This window comes from Martes martes, assembly GCF_963455335.1.
Source record: "Martes martes genome assembly, chromosome: 5".
In the NCBI taxonomy this organism is placed as follows: Eukaryota; Metazoa; Chordata; class Mammalia; order Carnivora; family Mustelidae; genus Martes; species Martes martes.
The window spans coordinates 53784475-53805304 of record NC_137892.1 but is presented as its reverse complement, the minus strand read 5'-3'; the positions used below and the strand labels follow the sequence as shown (position 1 = coordinate 53805304).

The following is a 20830-nucleotide window of genomic DNA, read 5'->3' as shown; positions in this document are numbered from 1 at the left end:
CCCAAAGCCTGCTAGCACCAAACTCAAATTCATACACATCTAATTGCTTTAAATATAGCCCAAATAGGTGTATTTTTAGTCATGTAGAATTTCCTTACTTTCCACAACCTTTGAAATTGTGCACCCCAAGTCTAATAGCCTAATAAGACAAACTGAAGTTTTTAAGGACCCAAAACTGTAGCCACCCTTTGGAGCTCTCTGACCCAGAGGCTCCTCACTTTGCTACTGAGCAGCATCACCTTGACATGCAAAGCCCGTCTTTGGTTTCTTCTTCTCTCCTGGGAGGTCTCCTGCCCTAGTCCCCTTCTGGATGGTGGACTTGTGTCACTGACCCTAGGTCTCTTGATGGGAGACTTCTTCCTTACACAAATCTGTCCAAGCACCACCCAAGCTTCTTGTGTGTTATAACCTCTCATGGTCCTGCCTCTTGATCAAGCTACAAGTGCTCGAACTTTCCACAGAGAGGACAAAGCAAATAGCCTTCGTGATGGTAGTCAATTACAGGGATAGGTAACATGGATGTGATTGACTGACCCTAAGCTTTCAAACGTCAGGGCACAGTTATTCTGATGTTAGACCTTTAGGGACAAAAGATGGTTAGATATCTACAGGGTCTTCTTTCTGATACTAGGTGTTATAAGATATGAACCCCAAATCAGTTTTAAACATGGAACATTTAATGCTAACTGATAAGTAGGGATGACTTAACATCAAATTTTTAGAGAGATGAAAGATAATTTTGGGGGGAAAGATTATAATTAATACTATATGCTTTGATCAAATTTATACATTCCTAAAAACATCCATGAAAATTTATATATTGCAAATTTTATGTACAATTTATATAGATTTTTAGAGGCACTGGGGAAACTGCGTAGTTTTGAGAATCCTATGAGATCTTATTGCAAAATGAAGCTTGTGTATTTATTTAAAGGAAGGCACATAGGGAATTTTTAAATTAATACATGGATATCAAACACTAATAGTGATTGTAAAAGTACATTCAAAAGATAACTTGGTATTTGCAGTAGGTTCCTATTGCTGCTGTAACAAATTACCACAAACTTAGTGGCTTAAAAAAGTGATCTAGTCTCTTAAAGTTCCAGAGGTCAGAAATCTAAAATGGGTTGTACAGGCTAACATTAAGATGTTGGCAGAGCCATGTGCCTTCTGGATACTCCAAGGGCAAAATGGACTTCCTTGCCTTTTGTAGCTTCTTGAAGCCTTCTGCACCTTTGGTTCATGGCCCCTTCAAAGTGTAATACTCCAGCCTATGCTTCCCTTCCTTTCCCTTCTCACATTTCCTCTTTATGACCCTTTGACTCCCTGATATAAGAACCCTTCTGTTTACACTGGGCTCACGTATTATCTTTAACAATATCTGCAAAACTCCTTTTGCCTTGTAAATTAACATAGTCATAGGTTCCTGGGATTGAGATGTAAACATCTTTCCAGGAGGGGGGCCATTATTCTACCTAGTCTAGTATTGAATACCCTTTTTGAAGATGCAGGTCCTTTGGGATAAAGGTGATTATCAGTAACTTAAAGTTTTTAGCTTTTTTATAACCAAATATTTGGAAGAAGAATGAGCATTAATAAGTTTGACTCTAAGATTTTATAATGATTATTGTTTGAATCTCAAAACACTGCTCAGCATTATTTGCTCCATTGAACCTTTCTAACTGATTGTATGGCTGCTTAAGTAAGGAGTGAGTAAATGGATTTAGATAAAATATGAACCAACGTGATCCTTTGTACAAAATGTTTCTTAAATTCTTATGGTTCTCTTTGAAAGGAATTTCCTCCCAAACTCTCAAGATACAGAGTTGGGTGTATTTGGATCTCAAATTCTCATTTAGAAATAAAATCTAGAAAAGCATGCTTACCAAAGAATATAGGTTGAGGTGTGTGTATGTGTTTGCATATGTGTATATGTATATCTGTATATGTATTTTGTTTATGTAAATGTGAGTTTGTGTTTGAGGTGGGTAAATACATGTGCTAAGGGAGCATCATAAAGATAACTTCTGGGGCGCCTGGGTGGCTCAGTGGGTTAAAGCCTCTGCGTTCAGCTCAGGTCATGATCCCAGGGTCTGGGGTCGAGCCCTGCATCTGGCTCTCTGCTCAGCGGGGAGCCTGCTTCCCTTCCTGTCTCTCTGCCTCCTTCTCTGCCTACTTGTGATCTCTGTTTGTCAAATAAATAAATACAATCTTTAAAAGAAAAAAAAAAGAAGAAGAGCTTCTAATCCATTTTAAAAAGTAGGAACTGGAATTCTCAGGGCTGGGATTATACTGATGAAATTTAGACCTGATTAGTGTCCTCTTATAACTGCTAGGGTTCCATTTATATTCCAATCTCTGCTGGCTGTGTTTCCTTTGGGCTTGAAACTTGCATTGACAGAGAGCTGGTCAGTCTGACCCAGTAGGTGAAGTAAATAATGCCTTGCATCATGTGGGTTCTCAAGATAGTCACCAAGTCATTCTGAGATGACAGATGAGGGCTGACACAGCTTTTGTGTTTACGAGGTGAAGCTGAATTTAACTAGAGCAAGAAGGGGTGAGTGTGGATAGCCACAAGTCAGGGGCGAGAAGCACTGCTGAGCTTTGTTTCTTTCAGTTTTTTAATGTCCATCTGAAGGCAAGTTAAATCTCATAAATCTTGAAATTCTACAATAGAACAGTAGTTGTTTTAACCAAAATCACAGTTATTAACCTATGGCACAATCCTAATCAATACCCTTTGGTTCAGTTTTGTGAAACAGCAGCTAAATCATAAGAACACCAGCCTTTTGCTTTGTATTTTAAATTGATGCTTGAAAAAATGGTTCTGTTATGATTGTCTGCTGAACTTTCTTAATGTATTTCCTGAATTTAATTTAGATTTTAAAACTTTGTAATATCAAAAATTTTAATAGGAAAAATACCTAATTTTTTAGAGAAAATACATACATAGGTCGATGTAAAAGCTTCTGTCACACTTTTTGAAAGTTTCTTTGTCAGTGCCCCATTCTTCTTAAGAATAGAATACTAATAATTTCTGCCTGCAGAGGATCATGAAGACTTGGTAGTTAATGAAAACTAACTATGAAAAAGAATCCAACACTTTCTGCTATCTAATTATCTCAGTATAATTAACTGTTTGCTAGATTTAGCACCCAAATCCTTCTTTCCAAACTTAAATTTCATAATCCTTTTGATTACACAAACATGATAGTCTTTCATATAGTGAACTAGAGAGAGTACATAAGGAATAATCAGGTTCACCTGGATTTCTTTCTTTCTTTTTAACTTTATCTCCATCCCCCTAAACTTGGATTACAAATTTAAAATATTGTTTCTCTTCAGACCATCACAGCATCATTATTTCTTCCTTCTCACTAAAATGCAACCTCTAAGATATGTCTAAATAGAAACAAAGAAATCACACATTTGTAGATAATTAGTGCTTTTGCTTGTGAATGATTTACCCGTTTTCAAGGTATGTTTCTCTGCCCATTGCAATCAGTGTTAATCATTTAGGTATCTCCAAACTCTTGATCAGACGTTCACAATTAACCCCCAAAAGTATTAGTTTGAAATTCATCAGAAATTTTTTAAGTGTCAAGGAGCAGGAGAACAAATAGCCCAACATACTTTCTTCTTGACCACTAATGCAAGTATGATTAGAGCCATAGAAAAGGCCAGTAAATGAGAAAAATGCAAATGTTCATCATATTCCATTGCTGTTTTGACACAGCAATTAGATTTGTGCAGAACAGCAAGATTGTTCCAATTCTATTCTCCCAAACATAAGTCTTAAAAAAAGAGGTTACATTTGTGACTGTAGCTCGTGGAGCATCCAATCTGGCATCCTGAAAATCCATATGTAAGCCACACTTATATCTTAAACCTGTCAAACAAATAAATGTACAGAAGCAGTAATTTATGTACTTTATAGACTGTTTTGCCCTTTTAGAGCAAAAGCCTAATTTTCAAGTGTTGCTATTTTAACTTCTGGCAGTGCCTGGGAGATAACTGAGGTTCAAAATGTGAATTTTACAAGTAAAATGTGATTCAAAAATTGATTTACCCTGTTCTCACTACATGTGAGACAGAGAAGAGAAATGCTGGGTGTTTGTGAGCTTTAGGCAAGGGGAAACATATTGCTAAGTACAGAAGCCACGCAAAACTTTGCGGGTTTTCAGTTTAGAAGTGAACTTGAGCCTTTCCCAGTTCAAGATCTGTTTAGGGCCGGCAAAACATGACTTTCTGATTCAAAGAAATAAGGCTTAAAAAGGCTTATAAAACAGGCTCACAGGCTTCTTGTACATCAAATAGCTCTTACACAATGGCATTTAGATGATTTAAGTGTAAATGAATCAAAGACATATGGATTGCATTTCCCTTGAAATACGCATGGGTTTTAAAATGAAGGGAAAACATACTTGCCAAAATCCTTTTGGGTTGTGCTGCATCAAAAACATTTGGAAATGACTTTAAATGTTTGGAAGAACCCCAGACACTGGGTTCAGTCACCCCTGGAGATTAAATCAGTGTCCTTCATCCAATGATAACTAGGCCCCTGTTTTGCAAAGACATTTCTTAAAAATGTCAAGTCCCTAAACTGACACTCCCTGAAAACTGACTTTTTTGATGTTTGAATTGCTAATTCAATGATAGGGTCTTATTATGGAGTCTTCCCCAGAGACTAGGAATCCATTTTGTGTTATTTAAGTCACCAGAAGCACATTTCAATTTTGCCCAATTTCTTCAATGTGATTAAAAATGTAAGTTCTTTCTCTTCTGGAGGTAAAAAAAAAAAAAATTAGTGGTTCTGGGAGTCCAAAAGGAAATCAAGTTTTGAGCTGAATGAAGGGACTATATGATCAAGAAAGATAAAAATGGAAAACTTGTTTTTTCTTGAAAATGTATTCAGACACAAGTTCTGACATCATGTGACTGTTAGCACACTTCAGAAAAAAAGGAAGGAAGGGGGGAGGGAGAAAAGGAAGGAAAGAAAGAAGAAAACTGGATGGTAAAATGTCTTTGGCGATAAAAAGAGAGATTGTGAGCGGAATACAGAAATAAAACAGGTTTAACAGAAATGGATAGTTTCATGAAAACAGCTATGCAGAAATAATAACACAACACCAAGTATAACAAATTGAAAAAGACTGGTGTACAGGAAGGTGATATGTTGAAATGAATGAATCCTAGGTTAGCACAAGTGATAAACAAAGCATCAGGAGGAAGTAGAGAAGGTGGGGCTGTACTACTGGAAGAAAATGTGTTAGATGTTAAAATCAAGAAAAGAGAAAAAAAACATAGGACAATATCCAAAGTGACAGAAGCCTACAAAGGTACTTAGTAGTTAGGGGAAGAATAATAAAAGACCATCTAAAACATGTGAGACGCTGTTATTTAAGTCTGTGCAGCCGAATAGCTTATATTAAAAATTCTAGATCTGATTCCACATGCAGTTCTGATGTGAGAGGAAACAGCTTTCAAAATTGTTTAATGACCTCCTGATAGGAAGGTTAACAGGATTATCATGCAGTTCACTGGAGGATGGACAGCAACTCTCAGCGTGTCCCTCACTCAGTGTGTGATTCCAATATTCTCCTTTACAGGGAAGTGTAAAATCATTGTGCTACTCAAAGGCATTAGTCAGAAAGTTGGGATGATTTTAATGAGGGAAGTTCAACATAAAAGGGAAATGAGGAAGGGAAGAAAAGGGGTTTAAAAACCTGAGCTCTTCTAGCTTAATTCTGCCCTGCCTAACTATGGGGGTGTCTGGGGGACTGAACCTCTCAAGGTTTCAATTTACTGTCTCTCCTCATTTCTGACTGGGTTGCTCCTGGCCTAGTAACTGATGTGACATTTTCTGCTTCTGACACAATACTGCTCCTCCATTCTGTTCTCCAACCATTTTCTTGTCAAAGTGGGGAAATATTCCCCACCTTCCTTTCTGTTACACAGACCACAAAGCAATGCTGCTTTGCATTGTCAGTGCCCTGTGGAGACTCTAATGAGAATGGTCTCCATGATGGGCTCCTCCTGATAGCTGTGGCCTTAGTTACATGAACTGGGCTTGGGAAAGTGAGGATGGGGGAGGGAGGCAGTCCAAAGAATGCTCTGAGCAATGCTCATCAGCTGTGGAATAACACAAATCAACACTTTTCTTCTTTGATGACCCATTATTTTGCCCTAGGCTTGGATTCTCTGACTTCTGAGAAACTGTATTAGGATAGTTAGTGCCAGGTGCTCTAACAAACAACCCTAGAATCTTAGGGACTCTACCCAGTAAAGGCTTTTCTTCCGGCTAATATCACAGTTTGTGTGGCAGGTAGCTTCCCAACCCATGATTCTGGAATCCCAATTCTTTTATCTTGTGGTGGGATCATCATCTGGGCCTCTTCGGAGTCCACTGCTGTATTACCATGTTTAGGTGGCCGACCAGCAAAAAGTAAGAAAGATCACATGATGCATTTTATGTCCATGACTGGAAATGGTGAACGTGACTTCCATGACATGGAACCAGTCTAATTGCAAAGGAAGCTGGAAAATGGTTTGTTGTTGTTGTTTTGAGTGCCCAGGAGGAAGAATTATGACTGGTGAGCTTTGGTGTAGTCTCTGCCACACTGACCAAGGAGCTTTTCCATTCCTGATGCATGTTAATCCTTAGTAGGTCTGTCTTCCCAGCTTTTGCCATATGTTCAGATATGTCTGGGTTTATGAACATTGTTTAATGTGGAAATTCAGACAGATTATTTAAATATACAGAGCTAATAAATGACAGAACTGGAATGTAACTCCAATTTTCCTGAATCTCAAGTTATGTTATCCCCCTAAATTTTATACTTTGGGCTATGGCAATAGGGATGAGATCAGATTGGGAGGAAAATTACTCCTTTTCTTTGCACCCCTGGAGCCCTCTGAGATAATAGAATGTCTCCAGCATCAGAGATTTGGTACAGGTGGTACTATAGCTGAAGTATTTAAGGATAATGCATACAGAGGAAATCCTGAGACTGATATTGTTTCACACTGGTGGGGGAGCGAGAAACACTAGGAGATAGTGAATGCCCCCATCCCATTCTCCAAATAGGACACAGTAAAGTGGCCATGTTTGGTGGCCTCAGAAAATATTTTTTAATTAACTCTCTTTTGACCAGAACACTGAAGCAAAATGTCAAGGGAAGACAACTGAGAAAGAAAGATAATATCTGGGATTGAGCCTGTATTTCATTCTTGCCCTTCAATTGTAGTTTTGCTTTTTAGCAGCTGGCCAAGCATGGATGCATTACTTCAACTCACAGAGCTTCTATTTTCTTGTTAGAAAAATGGGGGTGGTGAAACTTAACTCTCAAGGCAGTAGGATTCAAGAAGTTAACAAGAATACTGTGCCTAACAAATGGGAGGTACTGCAGCCAGGGGTTATTCCATTTTCCTTTTCTCTTTCATTAGTGTGGCATCAAGGGGAGGCATCGTGGTGCAAAGATAATTATTCTGGATGCTGTGGAAAACTGATGAGGCAAAATGCTATGAATGAATTAATTAATCGTTAATAAATTATCAATCCACTTTTTCACTTATGCATCCAACCATCAGTAGTTTTTTCATTCTTTCCCAGACATTCACCAAGTATATATCCACTATGGTAAAACATCGTCATAGACACTGGGGAAAATCCAAAAAAGATCCTGCTCTCAGGATCTGTGTCTTCTAGTGGAGGAGATAGGCAAATGCACATGTCATGGGAATTATAAGTTGGAGCATAATAAATGACATAGATATTTTAAAATTAAGTACTGTGGTAGTGCAGGAGGATAGAGCAGGGAATGTGAAAAGTGTAAGAGAATCAGCAGCATTGTGTTGGGACTTGAGCAGTCATGCCTTCAGGATTTCTGAATAAGAGGAATTACAAAAATTTTTTATTTGAGTATAATTGACACACAATGTTATATTAGTTTCAGGTGCATAACATAGTGATCCAACTTCTCTGTATCTTGTGCTTTGCTCGCAACAAGTGTAGCTATCATCTGTCCCATTATATTGCTATTACAATATCATTGCATATTCCCTGTGTTTTGTCTTTTACTCCCATGACTTATTAATTCCGTCACTGGAAGCCTGTATCTCCCACTTCCCTGTACCCATTCTGCCCATGTCCCCACACTCCTCCCTTCTGGCAACCATCAGCTTGTTCTTTGCATTTATAAAGTCTGATTATGCCTTGTTGGTTTAGTCATTGGTTTTTTAGATTCCACAAATGAATGGAATCATGTGGTATTTGTCTTTATTGGTCTGACTTATTTTACTTATTAGAATACCCTCTAGGTCCATCCTTGTTATCACAAATGGTCCTCTAGGTCCATCTGTTGTCACATATGGTAAAGGTCATCCTTTTCATGGATGAGTAATACTCCTATCTGTGTGCACACATGTTGCATACATCTTCTTTATTTATTCATCTATCAGTGGACACTTGGGTTGCTTCCATACCTTGGCTATTGTAAATAATGCTGCAGTAAATAAAAGGGTGCAGGCGCGCCTGGTTGGTTAAGCGTGGACCCTTAGTTTCCACCCATGTCATGATCTCAGGGTCCTGGGATCGAGCCCTGTGTTGGGCTCCACGCTCAGCAGAGTCTGCTTGTTCCTCTCCCTCCCCCTATACCCCTCCCCCTGCTCCTACGTGGGCATGCTCTCTCTCAAATAAATAAACTCTTAAAAATAATAATAAAAGGGTGCATTTATCTTTACAAATTAGTGTCTTCATTTTCTTTGGGTAGATACCCAGTAGTGGAATTAATGGATCATATGGTAATTCTATTTTTAGTTTTTTGAGGAACCTCCATACTGTTTTCCACAATGGCTGTACCAGTTTATATTCTCACCAGAGGAGCATGAAGGTTCCTTTCTTTCCACATTCTCACCAACACTTATTTCTTGTCTTTTTGATTTTAGCCATTCTGACAGGTATAAGGTGAAATCTCACTGTGGTTTGGAATTGTGCTTCCCTAATGATTAGTAATGTTGAACATCTTTCATGTGTCTATTGGCCATCTGTATGTGTTCTTTGAAAAAATGTTCTTGTCCTCTGCCCATTTTTTAATCAGATTGTTTGTTATTTTGGTGTTGAATTGTAGAAGTTCTCTTTGGAGCAACAATCTGATTGGCAGAAGGACTGGTATTTCTTTTGAAGCCATGTTTGCATAGCAAGAACACCAAATTTTCTTAAGCTGTATATTACAAAAAATGAAGAGAACTCAATTTTTAAAGATGCTTTTATTCACATTTTTTCTTACAAAAATTAGAGTCTAATAAAGCATTTTTTCTTTCTCCTTATTTGCTGAAAATTAGTAACAATTATTATTTTTGGTTAGGTTACCTAAGGGACTGTATTATTAGTCAGCTTGAGCTGCCGTAACAAAACACCATAGACTGGGTGACTTAAGCAGCAGAAATGTACTCCTCACAGTTCTGGAGGCCTCGAGTCCAACATCAGGTTGCCAGTATGGTTGAATTCTAGTGAGAGTTCTTGTCCTGACTGGCAGATGAATGACTTCTCAAAATGTCCTTTCATAGCAGAGAAAGAGTTCTGATGTCTCTTCTTCTTCTTATATAACCAGTTCTCTTGGATTAGGGCTCCACATGTATGACCTCATTTAACCTTAAGTACCTTCTTAAAGGCCCCATCTCCAGATATACTTGCATTGAGGATTAGGGCTTCAACATATAAATTTGGGGGTGGGAGGAGGAGCATAATTCAGTCCATAGCAGGAGCTGACAGAATCTCACCTTTTGGTGCTCTCTCTGCCTTGGAAACATGAGTATGATTCCATTTGAGAACAGCTTGGAGAGGTAATGGGAGCAGCACAATCTGTTTTACCAAGTAATATCTCAGAGTTGTCATAATTAAAAAGCTCAAATGTACAATTCCAGTATGATTTGCGTATTTGTCAAAGGCAGTATCTATTTGAAATAGTAGTAAGTGACTGTATTCCTCCCTTGTAGGTAAATGTATAAAGATTCTTATAAAGATAAAAATAGAAATTTTGTGATTTTCCAATTGCTGGTTTTATAGAAAACCAACACAAGATTTTATAGATTAATAAATAATTTTACAGCTTTTTTGGATTTTGTTTTTTCTTGCAAGTCTTAGAGATTTTTGAGCCCATACAATTTAATCATGATTAATGGCATGTTTCTCAAAAACCAACATGCATGACTGATAGCAATAAAAATAATCACTGTTAATCGACTAAGGAGGGTAGGAACAATCTGAACTTTTATAAGTCAAAAGTTAATTTCAAGGAGGTGCTACCTTTCCAAATAAACCATCTATTTGGTAACACTGTGGGCAATAAAATATGAATAGGGGTTCCAGTTCTTTTCTTTAACTTGTGTGTCATGAGTTTAACTCATGTGTCATGACTAAAATTCTGCTTTGTAATTCACATTTGGTTCTCACTCTCCTTCTTTTGTACTGAATACAGCTATGCTGTGCTATAAAAAGATAATTTGGACAGGATATCTTTTGGTTTTAGACTGTTTGTTTTTGTGTCCCCTCAGTCAGAACCAACGCTTGGGAAATGTTGGCCTTTGGGAAATCACGTGGTATGTCTTCTTTCCTCTAGTCTGGCATCTTCATGCAACTGAAAGGATGTTCCACTGAACAGTGATGACTCTGGAGAGAGAAAAGAAATCACAGATGGGCCAAATGCAGCTTAAGAGGTATGTGCAGAAGGAGGGGCAAGGTCAGGAAGGTACTCTGTGAGAATGAGGAAAAAGGTGTAACTTCCCTTGGGTGGACAGCCAACCCCATGCCAGAGTATGTGGTTTGGCAAACAGAGCACAGGCTGCATTTAGTTCCCATTTCCTCTTTTAGGTGGGCAACTGCCTACAGTGGTCTTGGGCAGAGCCAACTTAAGGCCTAATTTGAGGGATCAGCTTTTAACAGTACCTGCTCTTACACTTTGCACATAGTAAATAGTTATGAATGAATAGTATAATCATTGTATTTGAACGGTGCCCAGTCCTTTGCAGAAGACCATATCTCAGAACGAGTTACAGGTCCAGCTTCTAAAGGTTTTTTCTTAATCTGGCAGAAAAACGTTTATGAGTAGCATAGGAAATTTATAAAATTCTCTTCAAAAAAATGAGCGATAATTCCAGAAAAAAGGAAAAGGAATCAGTGTTATTTAGTCCATATTCTGATCTGTCCAGGTAAATTTGGATTGGGGATTATTTACATTTTGTGTGAAATAAAATGATATTTTCCCTTGTAGAAGTCAGTTAACAAGCCTGTGTGCAAATTAGAGGCTGTGGTGCCTAGTTTAGGTCCTTTTGCTCTTAGAGAATTCTTTAATAATTACAGGGGGAGTTTCAGTGTGTGCTTAAAGGAAGACGCAATGGTTATCTTCTCAGGTCCCAGACTGGCTACATCATATTCAGAATCCCCAGTGCAAAATGATAAGGTAGGAGCCAGCATGGTAGGGAAGGCAATCTCCCCTTTGTACAAATGGGTGACCCCCAAAGACACATGGTCTTTGTGGTGGTACATACTTAGTACCTGGGGCTGACACAGGCAAGAAGCCCCCTCCCAATCCCTGCCAAACAGCCCAGGGCCCTGCCAGCAAAGGGAAGGGTGGATACCTGCTGTCCCACGCTGAGATGTTGTGGGCAAGGATGGCCTCTCTGTACTCATGCCAGAATCCCAGCCTAGGGGAATCATAAGAGAAACAGTTTTTGACCTTGACCTTAAAGAATCTCATTTCAGCAGGTCTGGAAAGGAGGAAAAGGTAGTACAGACAGAGGCTGCTGCTTGAGGGAGAAGTGCAGTGTGAAAACCTAGGTTTAAGGAATGCTGGTCAGTGGAGGGCTCTGCTGGTTGGGAAGCAGATAGTGCTCGAGATAGGTTAAGAGTGACATTCCTTCATTTGGTAATCATTTATTACGTGCTTCCTATGTCTCAGGCCCCGTGCTAAATGTTGCTATGTTGAACAAAATCAGGTTCTTTACTCTCATAGGGCTTACAGCTAATGAAGAAATGAGGGTCAGATTGAGGAGGTTCTTGAATGTCATTTGCATTCAGAGTTTCTCTGTAGACCTGAAAATGTTTCAAGTCAGACATATTTATATTTTGTCTCCTGCAATGTCTCCTATTTCCACCCATAAGTTTAAATTATATGTTTTTTAAAAAATCACTTCTTTTTCTACATGGTGTTTATTACATTCGTCCTTATCTCTCTAATACTAAGGAATAATGTATTTTTAATTTTTAAAAAAATTTTCATTTACTGCTTTCCACTCTTTATTGTGAATAATAGTGGAGATAGGATTGCATTACCAAGGAAGTCTTTGACAGAAGTCACTTGTAGTTTGGTTGATTGGAATTCAAAGCACATGACCCACTGTTAAACTTTGCTGGCCACCGTCAGGAACATATTTAGCTCATATATACCTGTAATAAATACTACAGAATATAACTACCACATGGGAGACTTTTTCTATGGGAAAATTCACTCAAGAAATTCTGAGATAATAACGTATGTGACTTACTAGGGCTAAGTCTTTCCTGGTATAATGATAGAAGGGACTTCTTTTGGTCACTTTCCACAACATGTCAGGCCAGCCCTCTAAAGTGAAGAGTAGGATCTAAGATTAACCCTGAGGTGTGGATGTGGGAGGAGTGAAGAACAGAGTGGGGGAATATATAAAATAGTAGAGGATTGGGGAGAACAGGCTTGTGGGGTGGGTGTGGGGACAGAAATGGGAGATTGTGGACAACCAGAAAACAGTGGGTACCTGAAGCATGAGCGAAGTAAGGACCAAGAAATTGGGTAGAGAGGAGGAAATTAGGAGGGAAAGGGCCAGCTTGGTCTTATTTTCCATTCCTGCAGTACTGGCATTCTGCCCAACTACTGAAGGCCATCTTGGAACCATAATACTTGAATAACAGGGGCATAACAGAACGTAGGATTAGTTGGCTGAAGGTCAAAGGGCAAACCCCAGTTCTCACATTTACCAATTGCGTGGCCTTTGTAAATTACTTCACTTCTCTGAGCTCTGGCTCCCTATCTAAAAAGTGGGTGACACTAATGGCCCCAGACTTACATGGTTATTTTAAGGAATAAATGAAGCTATGTGTGTGAAAGTAGAATGTAAGCTCCACACAGGTAGAGAGTTGGTCTTGTTCACTGCTGGATTCCCAGTCCTTAAAACGGTTCCTAGCACTCTTCAAGGGCTAAACAAACAAAAAGATCAGTGAATAAATAGGAAGAGATTTGTAAGTGGGGTGGCATTCTAAAATGGCTAATCCATGGGTTGTCTGCAGCTAATTAAGCTACTCTAATGGTTACAAGAAGTGAAGATTATGAAAGAGTGAGGTTGTCTAAATTCAAGTCCCGATGCTGGCACTTACCATTTTTGTAACCATGGGCAAATTTTGGCCTCAGTTTCTTCTTCCGTGAAATTTGGGTAATTATAGTACTCATGGGATTACTGTGAAGATAAGATGAGATGCAAAGCAATTTATGCCTGGCACATAGTAAATGCTCAGTAAATGTTAGGCGTAATGATGATGAGGACAACTTTGCTACTGAGGGCAGTTCTCAGTACTGTAGGAAGGTTTCAAGTTACCCAGGGACAAAATCATCCTTTGCTCTTGCAAAGCTGGAACAAGAATCGATGCTCTTTGTGAATCTTCTCTAGCCATCTTAGAAGGGTGTGTGTGGCCCCAAGTCTGGCAGGGACAGAGCTGAGCAGAGCTGTTCACAGCAAATCTGTGATGATGATCTTCTCATCTGTCTTCTAAGCTGTGGGCGGCTCCTTCTTTGGGAAGCAAGTTATAATCAGAACTTGGAACAAGCTACCTTCCAAACAATGCTCTCATTGCCTTTTCTGCCATTTAATTAATGCCAGTCTAATTTTATAGAAAGTATATAAATATGACTTATGCATATTTGTACCTATATTTTTCTGTAAGCTTTTCCATGAGGTACATAGCCATTTAAATCATATCCTTCTGATAAATATCTCTGACCTGAATACTTAACATTATTTTTTATAACTACATTAGTGAACTTAGCAAGTAGAGGGATAGATGTTGCTTAAGCCAGTCTTCAAGTTATCATTAACTAGAACCAAAAGGTGAATCTCTTGTTTCTTCCAGATTATATTTTGCTGTGGGGATTTAGGTAAATTTCAGCTGATGGCACTCAAAATCCCTTTTGCTCATGCTTTCCTTCCAGTTTTTGTCAATCTGACGCAAGAAACAGACAGCAGTCTATGGGCTGCCACTTGAAGGTTATGAGGATAATGATCCATGCATTCTGTTTTTAACTTTCTTTCTGGTGCACATGAATTTAATTCAGGCCATGATTTAAATACATTCAAATCCTGAAAGAGTTGCGCCATAACTCCTGCAGGTTTAGCTCGGATCAGTTGTGTGTAGTGGAATGACTTTGCTGAGCTTTTCTATGACTAAATTTGCACTATGTCTATAAGCATGTGCATCAGGAGCTGATTTTATTAGAACTTTGAAGAACTAGTAGAAAAGCTCCTTCTTTTTTACCAAACATGGATTTAAAAAATTACACAGAAATCAGCATTGTCAAGTCACATGAAGTGCAATTATAAGCAGAAGGCTTGAAACCTGTTTTTGCTTAAAGCGTTTATTTGATTTAGCAAAAACAACAGCAACAAATTGTATTCCAAAGCACTTTCGATCCCTTGCAACAGTATTATTACCAAGAGCAGGGTCTATACAGCATCCTTCCTTTTTTGGTTTGGGTCAGTTTTCCTTAGGTTTTTTCCAAAGCATCCAAATCTGTGTTTACAATTCTGGAGACAAAGGATTATTCAGACTCTAGTTAGTGCCCAGTACTTGGAAATTGGTATTATTAGACAATTATTATTATACTGTTCTTACATTTTTATTTTCTTGAAATCTTCTGTGGAAGTAACAGAATCCCAGAGATTAAAATGCAAAAATACATCATTAAAATATTTAACACAAACATTACCTTTTTGTCTTCCTCCTGAAATTTTTGGATTTATTTAATCTTTTCCCTGTATTCTCCTTTTCCCACAATAATACCTTTAACATTTGAGACCCTAGGTAGTCAGTGCCTACAATCAATATCCGATAGGAAAATAAATGGCAATAACAGCGCAGTAAGTTGAGGACTATGTCTTTCGCTCAAAGTTTACCATAAGAATAGTTGTTGGATGGCTATAATTATATTAGATTCTTTTTCTGATGTAGTCCTGTCATAGAAGATCTAGTGCTGCATTGATTCTTTCCTCCTCCTTTTGCTAAATTATCACCCCGGAAACAGGTGACTTCCAACATCCCCCAAATCCTTTGTTCAACTAACAAAAATCATATTTAGGGTCTACATGATGGAGGACACGTGACGGTTACAACACTGTCATTTTGCTTTTGTGTTTTCAATAACCCTTTCAGGAAGTCAAGGCAAGTGGAGGCGTCTCTGTTTTAAATGATGACTTTGAAATGTGGACAGGTTAAGTGTCTTGTTCATGGTTACCTAGGCAGTGACACGGCAGCTAGAGGGATTCAGGTCTCCTGATCCACATGAACAAGAGTCTCTTTATTACCCTGCAACAAAATGTTAACTGTCAGATTAGACAAACTTTAAGTAGGGGGTTGGCCAATTTTGTGATGAGATGGCTGTAGGTAGCTAAGGATACTTGTTCCCTTAAGTTTATTATGGCAGTGCTGGACAGCTAGCTCCCTGGACACTCTCTTGAATTAGTCTTAAGTTGTAATGGTGATTTCAGGCATGCTAGAATATAGCATCAGAGACCTGGGGAGGTCCAGGTAGTGGACTGGAATAGCTGCAGCTATTAAATATCTAGGTCATCTTTTATAGAGGGTTGTAATATATACTCTAGCTTCTGATTTCAGTGCTGCCAGGGAGGAAAAAAAAAATCCATCTTGCTAAAATGTAGTCAGACAGCAGTTTGTCTTTCCAAAACATTATTAGGTATTATTACAGAATGTGAACACCTTTCATTCCTGACAAACAGGAAATGTATGCTGCACTACTGGTATGTCAATCAGAGTGATAGCATCAATTTTATGGTTTTTAATTCATCCCCACCTCCTGCCGAGCCTTTTGCTCATCCCAAATTATGAATCTTAAAAGGTACGTGATTAAGAAGAAAAAAAATATGTCTCTGCCTGTGTGAACTCCCTTGTGAAGAGCTTAGAGGGAGATATTGAAGAGATTTGTAAAGCATGCCCTGACCACTCAGTGATCTGGACAAGTGACTTCCATTTCCTGCAGCTGGGAGTGCCCCCTCATGCTTTTGCTCTAGTATTTTGCTAGCAACTCAAGCGAATATTTTTTATATGCATTGACACCTTTACATTTGTTAAGGAGCAGAAAGAAAATAAATAATGTATTAAACACTGTATTTGTCAGTTCCTGATACTTCAGTTACATTTTCAATTTAAGTTCTCAGAGTCTGTTTCTTTAGTTGTGGTCTTTTGTTGCTTTTGATATATATGAAATAATAAATACAAAGCCAATTTTGGAGCCTACCTTTGAATGCATCAAAGTAATCTTTCTCACAATTTTTTTCTTGCCACCCCTTAATTCTTTTCTTCAGTGTGTAATGAAAATGAAGAACACTGCCAGTGTCAGTAGGAAGTGAGGCTGTTTATAAATAAATAAATAACGTGTGCTTATGTAGGGTGTGTGTGTGTGTGTGTGTGTGTGTGTGTACACACACACACACACACACACACACAAATACACAGAATCTACTTCTCAGTAGGGGGTTTGGGAACCTGGGGTGTCTGAATCTGTCCTCCATGCTCCTCTCTTGTTTCTGGTGAGGAGCCATTTTTCTTGTTTTTCCTATGCAGCTCCACCTGGACTCTGTTTGCTGCCACCAGCTCTGCAAATATCACACACTTATTTCAGATTTAGGAATGTGATCTGAGAGTTGCTGCTTGGAAGGTGAGGCAATAATTACCAATTGGTCAAGGTCAACTTTCCCTTTTTCTGGGGACTACAAAGTGAATGTTCTGTCATTGACAGAGAATTCTCTATCTGCTTAGAGCACATGATAACGTATTTGATGGGACTTCAATAAAGACTTTCAATGTATGGGGGCCTGTGTGTTTAAATTACTGTTGGTCATCTCAGTTTTACTTCGCTTTAACATTTTTAGTGCTTCAATGTGTCAGTGAGAGTGCACGGAGCCTTGAAGTAACCCATGTGGCATTTGTTTGTGAAGAATTTTTTATTCTGCTTCTACCGCAGTTTCTCTATGATTCAGAATTGAAGTATGCTGATTCTCTTACATGCGAGAAAGCAAATGCAGAACATGAGCAAGAGCTCTTCCTTCCCTGGTTGGGCACTAGCAGAAAACACTGAGTTTTGAGAATGATGGTTAAAGGCATGTGCAAATGTGGCTCCTGAGCTGGTCCTGCATTATAGGGAGGCAGTGCCCTGCCCCAAAGCCGCCCTTCCCCTTTGGGAAGAAAGAAGGTATCAAGGAGCCTGTCAAAAGAGCTTTCTGTGAAGGTGTAGCAACACCTGTCTTTCCTTCTGTATCTGTGGTGTTAGCATTTCCAAAGTGAATTTCTGAACGCTCTTTCACTTGCTTCCTCAGTTACTGTGTCACCATGTTACCAGAGGCAAGGGCACTGAAGGGTAGAGAAATTAAGCAGCTTACTTTAAGGTCATGGAGATGGTATGTGGCAGAGCTGGATTTTGAACTCATGTTTTTGGACTCCAAATCCAGTGCCCTTTTCTCTACCCAACAGTTGCTTATGATTAGAACCACTTATTTGGCACTTATTTCTATTTAAATTCTCAATTAGATTAGGAATTCCTTAAGAACACTGACATGTTTATAACAGGGATTTGCACAGGGTATACACTAACTGAGTACATACTTTAGATTGATTCATGAGCTGATCAGTTTTCCTCATTCTCCCTTTATGTGGTATGGCATTTAATCATAGCACAAATGTTTACAGGCATTAGTGGGACTTCTGTTGGGTATTGGAAGCACAAGATGATTGTTTTGGACTGAATGGTTATATCCCCCCCCCCCAATTCATATGTTGGAGCTCCAACCCCCTGTGTGGCTCTATTTGGAGATCAGGCCTCTAAGGAAGTAATTAAGATTAACTGACATCATAAGTGTGGACCCCTGATCTGATAGGATTAGTGTTTTCATAAAAAAAAAAAAAAGATACCAGAGAACAAGGTTTCCCTCTCATTTTGTCCTCTCTCTGTCTCTCCCCCTGCCATGTTGCAGGTACTGAGGGAAGGCCAAGTGAGGAGAGAGCAAGAAGACAGCTATCTATAAGCCAGGAAGAGAATCTCACCAAAACCCAAATCATCTGGCACCTTGAACATGGACTTCCAGCCTCCAGAATTCTGAGAAGATAAGTTTCTGTCATTTAAGCACTCAGTCCATGGTACTTTGTTATGGCAGCCCACAGAGACTAACACAGTGATTAAAACCAAATCTTATTCAAGCAGGTCCTCATCCCGTAGGGTGGAGAGGGAACGGCCACGGAGATCTAGCTGAATTGGATATACATGCTCATGTGCTTTGTCCCTTTGGAAGTGAAAGTCAAGGTTATTATAACAGTGGGCCCAAAGAGCCCTCAAAGTCAAAATGGCAAAGTCAAAATGGCTCAAAACATTTTGTACTCTTTAGAATTGCATACAGCAGTATTCGAGTCTGCATGATTAGGGTTGAAAGTGAGAATGATGGCAAAAGTTTTCAAAGGAAGGTGAGAGTCTGTGTCTTGAAGAATGAATAGTAGTTTTCTAGAAAATGAGGTGAAAGAAAGTATGTGTTCCTCAGAGAGAACAGAGGTGTAAGTGAACACAGTGGAATCCTGGATTCTGGAGACTAACTAATTCATTATGGCTGGAGCTTACACACTAAATGGAGGAGTTATAGAAGGTGAGGTTGGAAAGATAAGAGAGCGCCAGTTCTTTAAAAATCTTCATCTATTAAGCTTAGAAATCAGACTTCAGTCAGCAACATGGAGGACATAAAAGAATTTTAACCTGTGTGGTTATAGAATTAGATCTGCAGGTTAGAAATGTACTCTCGATGCACTGTGGAGATTGTACTGGAACCCAATCTTGGAGTTAGGGCTTTGGATGGGATTTAAGGTAGTGACGCTGAACCATAAATTCTCTAGGATACAGAAAAGCAGTCATGAAGCTGCCTTTGATATTACCTCCTTAGCTGAAGGACAGAGCTCAAATTTTCAATCACTTCAGAATTCAAGTAATACTTCCTCCTTTTTATTATGGCACTGGAAAAACTTATTTCTAGAAAAGAAATGACTTACTGTTCTTGTGGATCCCACACATCAGGAATGACACCCATACTCTGGTCCTCATCAAAACCAAAGTGGCTGCAAAATGAGCAAGCCGGTGTTCTGGTGAGAAATTCAGCATTCTCCTTTTCTTCTTCTTGGTTTCATTTTTATGAAGTACCACATTTTGCTGTGCTTTTCTCTGGATCTGCTTGAATGTTCTTAATCCAGTGTTTCAGAGGGCAGGAAAAGGAAGAAGTAAACATGTTCAATGAGCAATTACCAATCAAGCCCTAAGCCCAACAGGAGTCATAAAATGTATAACCTCACCCTAGCCTGGCCAGGATGCTGTAGGCTGGAGCTAGTCAACATACAGGAGGAAGTTCATGTTTTTGTGGTGTGGAGTGGACTTTTTCTGTGTGCCTACTGGGTTTTAAAACAATTGTAAAATTACTACTCTTAGACTCTCCTGAGACTAACTGCCATGTGAGAAAGGTGGACAACTTTGTCTTGTGATTAATACACCTTCCCCACTCAGTATTATGCTCATTCTTTCCTCTTGAAACAAAACGTCGGCCTACTGGAGAGGCACCGTTCTCACTTTTATGTGTCACGTGGAATCCTTGAAACTGACTTTACTTGTTAGCACTAACAACAGTGATGATCGGTTATTGTGACGCCTGCAGATGCCTTTCTTCCTGGGCAGTTGTTATCAATCTGGGAATCTTGTCACCCCAGTCACCCCAGAATGTCTCCTTATGACTGCATTCTTAGTAGCTGTAAGTAACTCTTTTACTCAACGGGGAACAAGGGCCAGATGGCATGCAGACATGTGCTTGAGACTGGGTGAGTCTCATTTGTTCTCTATTTCTCGTTACTTACTGTCACTCCTTAGCTAACCACACATAAGGAACCCACCCTGTGGGCTGCTTTTTGTCATATATATCTGAGACACAATTACAGTAACGGGCTTTTCATTAACATTATTGTTATTATGGGTTTGTTTTTGTCGTTTTTCAATCTGGCTCATTTTTATTTTTTTTTTGGAAGGTGAGATATAAATAAATTCAACAATGTAAACAGGTCAGCCAGAACACAGATGTGTAATACAATGAATGTTGTCCCCTTCTAATGAATAGCCTTGAACTTCTTCCAACAACAGTGTTACAGCTCAAAAATAATTTTATTTGGGAAATTCTCTTTTGAAATGTCTTTAGAGACTTTGCCTATCAATCATAGCAAATCATCATTCTCTGAGGGTGGGTTAGATCTTTAAAAAAAAAAAAAACTCCTTGAACAAATAATTATTAGGTGCTTACTAAGTGGCAGGCAGTATACCAGGAGCAAGGAGCAAGACAGACATGGTTTCTGCCTTCGAAGACATTTAAGATCAAATCTGAGATGAATGTCTGAGCCCTGGATAATACCTTTACTGATAAGAACAAGATGTGACTGTACAGTGACAATCTTAACTGCCTCAAATGACAATTTTAAAGACGCGATTTAAAACATTTTGAGTAA

General features: G+C 38.9%; 1 long non-coding RNA gene across 1 annotated transcript in view; it reads left to right on the top strand.

Annotated features, from left to right (window-relative positions):
• The window catches only part of LOC308342899, a 308513-nt gene extending 287930 nt beyond the window's left edge, over positions 1 to 20583 (top strand). The window contains exons 3-4 of the long non-coding RNA XR_013966821.1: positions 10620 to 10716; positions 18286 to 20583. This is a non-coding gene — a long non-coding RNA (uncharacterized lncRNA). The remainder of the gene's footprint in view (positions 1 to 10619; positions 10717 to 18285) is intronic.
• The last annotated feature ends 247 nt before the right edge of the window (positions 20584 to 20830 follow it).